Below are 9,226 nucleotides of genomic sequence, written 5' to 3'. Positions count from 1 at the left end.
ATTTTTTTTTTTTGCAAAACTTTAAAATACCTTAAAAAAAGATAAGTCACCAAGAAAAAAATGCTAGATGACAGGGTGATAAATGGCATTTTACTATGGCTCTTGCTTTAATGAACATAGCAAATTGTAGTGTACAAATAGTTTTATAATTGAGTTTGGACCTTTGTTGCTACTCATTAGAAATAGAGCCCCTTTTGGAAGGAAGTGCTTTAGTCACTATGGACACGTCCTAGCAACTCCTTTGTAGTTTATATGTCCAGCGAATACTGACAACATCTATTCATATCAACATCATTAACTACGGAAACCATTGCAGGTCCTTTTTAGAAGGCAATGCTTTAATCACTATGGATGTCCAAGCAACTCCATTATATAGCTTATATGCCCAACAAATATTGACAACATCTATTCATATCAACATCATCAACTAAAGAAAACAAAAAGAAAATGACAAGCAAGATTGTAACTACAAAGACAAGAAGTATCTACAAAAAGAAAATGACAAAGCAAGATTGTAACTACAAAGATAAAAAGGGCCAATCTCTCTCTCTCTCTCTATATATATATATTATCACCTCAAAATCCCCCATATAAGTATAGTCCTCCACCAATATACCACTCTCTCTCTCTCTCTCTCTCTCTCTCTGAGCCATGGAATTTGTTAACTATTTGAGTTTGCTAATTTTACTTATTCCAATCTTCCTCTTCCTCACCAAGAAAACTTCTAACAAGCTCCCACCAGGTTCCATGGGATTACCCATCATAGGTCATAGCCTCAGCCTTCTACATGCCATATGAGCAAACAAGGGTGAGGCATGGTTCCATGAAAGAATAAGAAAGGATAGTCCCATTTCCAAACTCACCCTCTTTGGAACTCCTATAGTTTTTCCCCATGGACAGGCTGCAAACAAATTTACATACACGCATGACAGCAAGATGTTTTCCAACCAGCAACCAACATCAATGAGGAGAGTCTGTGGTGAGAACAGTATACTAGTGTTGAGTGAGGAAGATCACATAAAGGGAGCACTTGTATCTTTTTTGAAGCCTGAAGCATTAAAGGAGTATGTTGGGAAAATGGATGAAGACGGTTCTTTCTTTACAAAAGCAAATCATGACGTCATAAGTGGAACAAGAGACGCGCATGAGGCTTCTGTTTGGCTAGTAGCTATTTAAGAATCTACAAAACCAACCACATATACACATGGAGAAATGACAATTTCCATTAGACCTTAGACATGTTAACCTGTTAATTTTTCCTCCTTGCATTAATAGTATGAAACAATTTGTTAATAATATAGGAGATGCCTTTGATGAAAACCCTCACATTCAACATTATTTGTTCACTCATATTTGGAATAGAACGAGGAGCAAGAAGAGAGCCACTAAGACCTTTATTTCAAAACATGATTAAAGGAATGCTGTCAGTACCAGTGAATTTGCCTTTCACACCCTTAGCCTCCGAGCAAGGGCAAAAATGAGAACCATACACATGGACCTTATAAGTGAGAAGAGGGTAATTACCGGAACAAAGATGTGTAATGTAAATAAAATAAGAGGTAGAAGTAACTCAAATTTCTGATAAACAGGTGGAATGGGCAGCAAGCATAACTCACATGGATGAGACGATATTCCCAAATCCATCAAAGATCGATCCAACACGGTTTGAGCAGCAAGCACCATCCCCTCCTTACTCTGTTTTGTGGCATTTAGAGGAGGACCAAGAATGTGTCCTGGGTATGAGTTTGCCACAATCGGACATCCAATGCCAGTTTTCAATCAGGGGCTACCGATTCATATTAAACCAAAGAAATCTAAAGGTGCGATTTAAAGTTCATTGACTTTGACGAAAAACAATATTTGCCCACCTAATGTATCTGTTTTGTGAAAACAATTCAGCTACAAAAGTAAGAAATTGACATTAAAAAAAAAAACTCACCCAAAAACAAAAATTAAATTAACGAAATTGATACTCTCAAGTTAATTTGAAAAATATGTAAAATGTTGGGAATTTTTTTTATAATTTGTCCATTTAATTATTAATATTTATAAATTTTATCATTGATTTGAATTTTTTTTAAAATAATATACTGAGTCCCTTTAATTTTTTTTGGACAATAGACAGAATCGTTATGATTAAACTATCTCTTAAAAATCAATTAGCCCTCCAAATATTAAAAAAATTAGATATTTAATTAATAATTTTTCATTTCAAAAATGAAAAAATTAAATTTTAAATAAAAAAAATTGAGTGTTAGTCCTGTTTAGTATTATTTAGACAGTAATTGAATTTTAATTTTTTTTATACCCACTCAATTTTGAAATTACTGTTAGTCGATCAATTCTATTGCAATTAATTTTGGAAATAAACTAGTTACAATTACGTGCGCGCACACATAGAGTGGCCAAGAAATTTTTAGCTCAATTAATTTCTTTAGGATTGACCCGAGATAATTTGAGCTTAAAGAGATAATTGTAAATGAGGATTTAAATTTTTTATTATTTTTTTGAAAAGTATATTATTATTTCATTATTGAGATAAAAATTTATTTATTAAATATTTAAATTTAATTTTTTTATATTTGGGGGGTTAATTGATTTTTATGGTATAATTTGGGGGATAAAATGAAGTTCCAAGTGAAATTTGATGCCACATCAGTAAGTTCCGTTTGATTGTAGAGGGAAAGAGATGGCGGAGGATAAATTGATCAAATTTAAAAAGTTTTGGAGTCAAATTAAAATAATGCGAAGTTTATGTGCCAAATTGAAAAATGCGTAATAGTTTGGAGGGCAAAATGATATTTCCTCTTAATTATTTCGGTTTGAAGTTAAGGGAAAACTAGTGAAACATCCATCTCCACCTTTGTGTAGTAAGAGAGGTCCAACATGTTTTTTTTTTAATTAGCTAAGATCCCTTAACATTTTTACAAAGAAAATTCGACTTACAGAAATTTTGTCCGATTCAAAGAAATTTTGAAATTTTTCTATGAAATCAGAGAATTTTTTCTATGAAAATTGAAATTTCACTGAGTTGAGCAAAATTAGCCTAAGTCAAATTTTCTCTATAGAAATGTTGAGGGACCTTAATTACTATGAAAATATTATGTCATTTATCTTATAAAATCTTAATATCATGGACCTTAAAAAAAATTCTCCTAAGTTAAATTTGGTTATTAAAATAAAGTTGAATAGAGTAATCATTTCATCATAATGTCCATTTTCACGTTTGATTTACTAAAAAAGATTTCAAACGAAATCATCATTCATCATTGTAGGGGAATAGTAATTTTACAAAGAGACTGAGGAAAGACCATTCCATTCAATTTAATTTAATTCCAGTGAACCAAACACTACATTATAGTATTAATAGTTTAAAAATTAAGATTTAGAGAAACAATTGAATTGGTCCATTATTTAAAAATAATAAATGGTTGTTTGTCAAATATATGAATTATTTATAGAATATTGTTTCACTATACAAGTTACAATTGCTTCTAGAGAAATAATTTTTTTAAGTTAAAGTTAATCAAATTTTACAATTTAATTTATTACATCAGAAAAGAAAAAAAAATGAGAACAAATTAATAGTGTTAACAATAAAAAATGTTCAATTTTATCTCAATAATTATGATTTACATCAATAATTATGTGTACCATATGTAATAAATTTATAGAAAGTACAAGTAAAAAATAAAAATAAATTGAAAATTATTTCACCAATATATATTTTTAAAATATATATGAGAGTTCAAACTCTATTTTCTGAGTTCATCTTAAGGCTCAAAAAATCAGGGCTGGTCGTGTTCAAAGAACAAAATATAAGAAACATGCAAAAAGTAAGAAAGAAAAAAAAATTAATCACACCATTTAAAGAGAGAAAAATTGAAAGAAATAGAAAATTTTATGTACCAAATTACCATTTTGTTGAGCCCTTTATATGGCGATGAATTAAAGAATCTAATCAAACCAATTTTTTTTTTGTTGGTTTTTGAGTGTATTAGTTTGATTTTGGGTTTTTAAATCATCAAACCAATAGGATTGAGTTGGTTCTTTGTTTAGGCCTTGCCTAAATTAAACCAACCTGAAAACCGAACCTATATATATATATATATATATTTTAAAATTTTATTTATATTGGCATATCTTCACCTAATTACTCTATTATAATGGATTTGATTATACCCAATAATTTTTTACATACAAGGATTATTAGGTGAACGAAGAAAGAACAATGTGAAAAATTATTAGATAAATGAAGTACTAAAAGTTTCAGTTAGATTGTGCAATTGATTTAATTTGCATAGTTGTATTAATGGATTTAATTTGAATTGGTTATATTTAAACTGGAGTTCGATTTAATTTGTATTAGTTTGCATTCAACAATATTTTGCTTTTTGTTTGTGTTATTTTAAATGTTAAAAGATTTGTTTCTTTTAATTATTTATTATTGATTAATTTACTTATTTTTAATATAGTAGAACCGTGATTTCAACCCTAACCAACCCAAGTTACATTAGTTCTAGTGCATGATTGCTTTGGTTTTGGGTTCAAAAACTTGGAACCAATCATGGTTGGGTTAGATCAATCCCACCACGGGGCATGGATCTATCCCACCACGGGGATTGAAAATTGAAATTTGAAATTTTGACGTTTCCCGGTCACTGGGTCTGACATACCCTTCTGTCAAAGTGAAGTTGTGGATCTATCCTACCTTGGGGTTGTGGATCCGTCCCACCACGGGACTTGAAAATTGAAATTTGAAATTTTTTGCCTTCATTCTGGAGATGTATTTTTTATAGTTGAAGAGGCCCAACTTTGATCCGAGGTTGATTGTTTTTGCACCTAATGCATGTAGGTACCCAATGTTAAGCCTATTTGAATTAACTCATTCTCTCCATAATACCATGATGTTATTGTAATGGGGCAATCTTTGTGCTTTGTAACAAGCATTTGTGTGGATGGATGTCCTTCCAAGCAATTGCAAAAACATGCTAAACCATTTGACGCAATTAGTGAGTAAATGGAATATTTTCCCGCATTCTCTTTCTCGACATCATGAGAGACAAACTTAGTGCACCCATAGAAGACTAGATTTGCTAATGGAAGCAAAATATGTGCCTTTATTTTGATCAGCGGTCGGGACGATAGGAAGCTTGATGTTTGATTGGGAGTTCTAATGAGAAGAATGAATGAAGGTCACTCCATTATCCTTGCCATAATTGTAGAGACTTACTGCGGCCTTTAACAACCTGTCAAGTCATCTTTACAGCAAAGGATAGCATCCAAAGAATAGCTTCCTTGCAAAATGTTCTTTTTGGTAGTGATAAGCAGGTTGTTTTTTTGGATAGAGACCAGTCTTGGGCCAAGGGAGATATTGTTTGAAGGGAATTGGTGGTTGCTTTGAAAAAACAACTCATACCCTTAATGATTTGGATGGGAGTGAGAGTGACAAACACAAAGAACATGCTCTGGGTGCTTGAATGTCTGACATCAAGCTTGGTTTCTAATTGACTGTCTTGATGAATGAGTGAATTGACTATTGAAAATCTTCTCGAGTTGAATTCTTGTTCCATTGATGGGTTCTAAACTCCAGGATGAATTTGACACATAATTGCATAATGGCGATCTTTTGCTCCTGTACTTATGTTTTAACATTTTGTCAATAGATACAAAGCAATACAAGTTTTTCAATATGCAATAACATTTTGAAAGTGAAAAAATATGCTTTTGCAAACCATTTTTGTAACAGTTAATATAAGACAAATTGAGTTCATATGGTTCTCAGAAGATATTACCTTTGATTTGAATCTCATATTTTTGCCCTTAGCACACATAGATCATGATTTATCGGTTCATTAGTCAAACAAATTTGGAGTCGGTCTGAGCCATCGAGATGCTGAGGCTAGCCGAAGATGGATGTTTTCAAAAGCATCTAGATTTTGAGTTGTGGGCAAGTTGAGTGAGACTTTTGAATTGTATGTTGCCCGAGATGGTTTGGATGCTAAAATGTTATGGATAAAAGAAGATTTGTGAGCTTGAGGAAAGCTGTATGAACCGGAGGTATGGGTGGGGATGTTGGGTTTGAGGTATTAGTGAAACCCTTTAACAGTTCGGGGTTTGAACTTTGGACTTGTTGAAAGCTGAAATTGCATTGGTTGGTTCGTCGGCTATTGCAGCTCTCATCAATTGATGATGCTAATGCACTCCATATAGCACCTTCATATGAGAGAGTTAGTCCCAAACTATCAAAACACTATCCTAGTGTTAAGAACTTTTTTCTTTTGAGCAATAAGAATTTGATCCAATCTTCAAGGTCTTTTATTTGGACTGTAGTGTAGGCTTTAGGTTGGGGGACCAAAATAATATTTGTGTGTTTTTGTGTCCCAGTGTCATCTCATCCAAATGGTCTCCTAACACCTGTCCATGAACTTGGGCTGTGATGAACTCTGAATCTCTACAAGACCTTGATTTGACTTGTTTGACTTAGTATGAGAGAACACATTTTCTTGTTTTTTTTTTAAAAAAAAATTTAATTTCTTTATTTTGTGTGTGTATCTCTCATAACTAGAAAGAGTTGGGGGTTTCACTTTGTTCCCAACATTCCTTTGTCTTTTTCTTTTTCTTTTTCTTTTTCTTTTTTTTCTTTTTTGTTGACCCTGTGTTCTTTTGACACTTCGCTTGGGAATTGCCCCAGTTCTAGGACTCTTCTTCAATTGAATGCTCTATTTGGATTTGCCCTAGTGTAGGGGATAACCTCTGTGGGGGCTTACTAGAAATGGCCATAACAGACTCAAAGGGTTTAACAAGGGGATTTTGATCCTAAAAGAACTAACGGTAGCAGAAATGAGGGTTGAAGGCTCGTTGCTCGAGAACTAGGTTTATTTGGTGTTGGAGGTTATTGGATTGAAGGCTTCAAGGGGATATCGTTTGGAGGTTGGGTTTGGTGGTCCTTTGGTTTGATTTGGAAAAGCCCTGGAATATTGGAATGGAAAGCTCTATGGTAGGTTGGGAGGGAATTAGACAGCTTATTTGTGGTGGCTAAGTTTTTTTTTTTTTTTTTTTTTGGAGCTTGACTGGGCTGGAAGTTGGGTTTGGTTTTTGAGCTCTAGTGGATGCAAAGAAGGTTCGGTTGAAGCGAAATAGGTGTTGATGAATTTGGTTTTGAGACTTCTCTGATCATATTGACGTCATTTTTTTTCAAAATTGATGTCAATTCCACAATCTTTACGCACTAAGGACACAATATCAGTTGAATCAAAGGATACGATCTTTGAGATCCTGAAAATAAGATTTGGTAGGCAAAATGGTTTGTTAGCATGCAAGTCATGTCAATCTATCATTTTTATTGAACCCATAGACCTGATATCTAATGGCAAGATTGCAAAAAGCATTAGGTCCATCGTAGCAAATGATCTACCAAGTTGCAACTAAAGATTGCCTCATGAGGCTTGGTTGATTGGCAGGGCTACTCTTCTTGTGGGAGTCATTCATCTTCAAAGAGTCATGGAGGGGGGACCTTGATTCCAGCTCATCCACTTTACTTGTTTCCATAAGGATCAAACATGCTCTTGCACTATCGATGTAAACTACTAAAAAAAGTGTTTTTTGCGACCGCCACAAGCCATCACAAATAATGAAAATACAGTCGCAAAAGACCTTTTGCGACGGTCCATGCAGCCACAAATTGGGGACGCTAATGTGGGAGTGGCAAATACTTTTTGCAACGGCAAAATAACAGTCGCAAACTATTTGCGACTGCCTAACTTACTTTTTGCGACAGTTGTTTTGCCGTCGCAAAAAAAAATCAAAAACACTTTTAGCGATTATTTTTTTACCGTCGCAAATCATTATTTTTATAATAAAATCATATATACGTTTGCTACAACAAAAAAAAAAAAATTGCAAGCACCTAACAATTTTTTTTAATAAAAAATAACAAAATTAACAAATTCATTTAAACTCATAATAGAAATATTAACCTATTCACATGTAAGTGTGCAAACAAAATATAGACTTTCATACATGCAAAACAAACATCCATCAACCATCCTTAAAATATATTGTACTAAAAGATTCAAGTCTTGAAAAAAAAGAAAAAAAAAAAAAAAACAACAACAACATAATCTCAGTTTGGCTCCCAAACATCACCCGCTCGATTATATCAACTACTCCCTCAACAAAACTTGCAAAAACATATACACATGACTTGAAAATTTAATGCAGTTTAACTTGAAATAATAAAAATAAAACTATTTCAAAAGCAATTGTCACGAGAAAAAAAAAAGTGCATTCTCTAAATTCTTTTGCTTGGAGTAAATTACAAAATTATAGATGCCAATTTGTAAGTTGCACAAATAAATAGACAAGAAAATGGTCACCCATTCCAATCAGATTAATGAATAAACCAAAGAATTTGAAAAATGAACATGATTAACATAATCTTTGTCCTAGCATAGATTAATACCAAAAGGAAACAACAAGAAGAAATTTGAATTCACTATTTAGAAGTTCACATCAAGTTACTGCTTCACTATGTAATTCAAGAATTAGCAATGAAAAATTTTGGAAACCTTTTATCAAACCAAGACCATCTTTAGTGTACAATGGGAAATTATTGAATAGTTGGGGAAGGCTTTGGCACTATTGGTGTATGTTTCTTTTCTTCATCCTTCTATCTTTCCTTTTCCTTAATTCATTTTTGTTCTTGTATATATTAGTTGTCCCAGAAATTATTAGCTATAATGTGAATCATCAAATGCACATGTATTAATGTGCTCTTTTGTGTTGAATCAACTGAATTTATGAAGCCAAATGCATATGTATAACCTAACATGTATCATGTTAGATTATGTAAATTTGACAATTTCCTTGTCAATGTAGATGGATGCACCAATAAACAGCTAATAGCCACTTAGTATAATTACTACCAAGCTAACAAATAAACTTCAAGGTAATAGGTGATAATGTGCTCTTTTGTTATTTCACAATGTTTTTTTCCTAAGGTTCTAACAATACATTGCTTTTGGAATTTTACTTTAATTTGAAACAATTAAAATGGCGATACTATACTGTAACCGAGTAAAATGAGGTAAATTCATATAAAATAAAGTCATGATCATCAACTTCTTGGTGTAACAAATAGATATAAAATTCCAGGGAGTAGTCAATTGAGTATTTCTAGTGGTTAACTTCAGTTGCAAATAGTTAAATGCTTACCTGTATCTGT

At 32.5% G+C, this 9,226-nt stretch overlaps 1 pseudogene; it reads left to right on the top strand.

Moving 5' to 3' along the window:
- The first annotated feature begins 651 nt into the window (after positions 1–651).
- On the top strand, positions 652–1,841 carry LOC145799496 (taxadiene 5-alpha hydroxylase-like; annotated as a pseudogene).
- The last annotated feature ends 7,385 nt before the right edge of the window (positions 1,842–9,226 follow it).

Source organism: Camellia sinensis, chromosome 9 (assembly GCF_055761805.1).
Source record: "Camellia sinensis isolate YWXY chromosome 9, ASM5576180v1, whole genome shotgun sequence".
In the NCBI taxonomy this organism is placed as follows: domain Eukaryota; kingdom Viridiplantae; phylum Streptophyta; class Magnoliopsida; order Ericales; family Theaceae; genus Camellia; species Camellia sinensis.
Note: the sequence above shows the minus strand (reverse complement) of the source record. Positions and strands in the feature narration are given on the sequence as shown.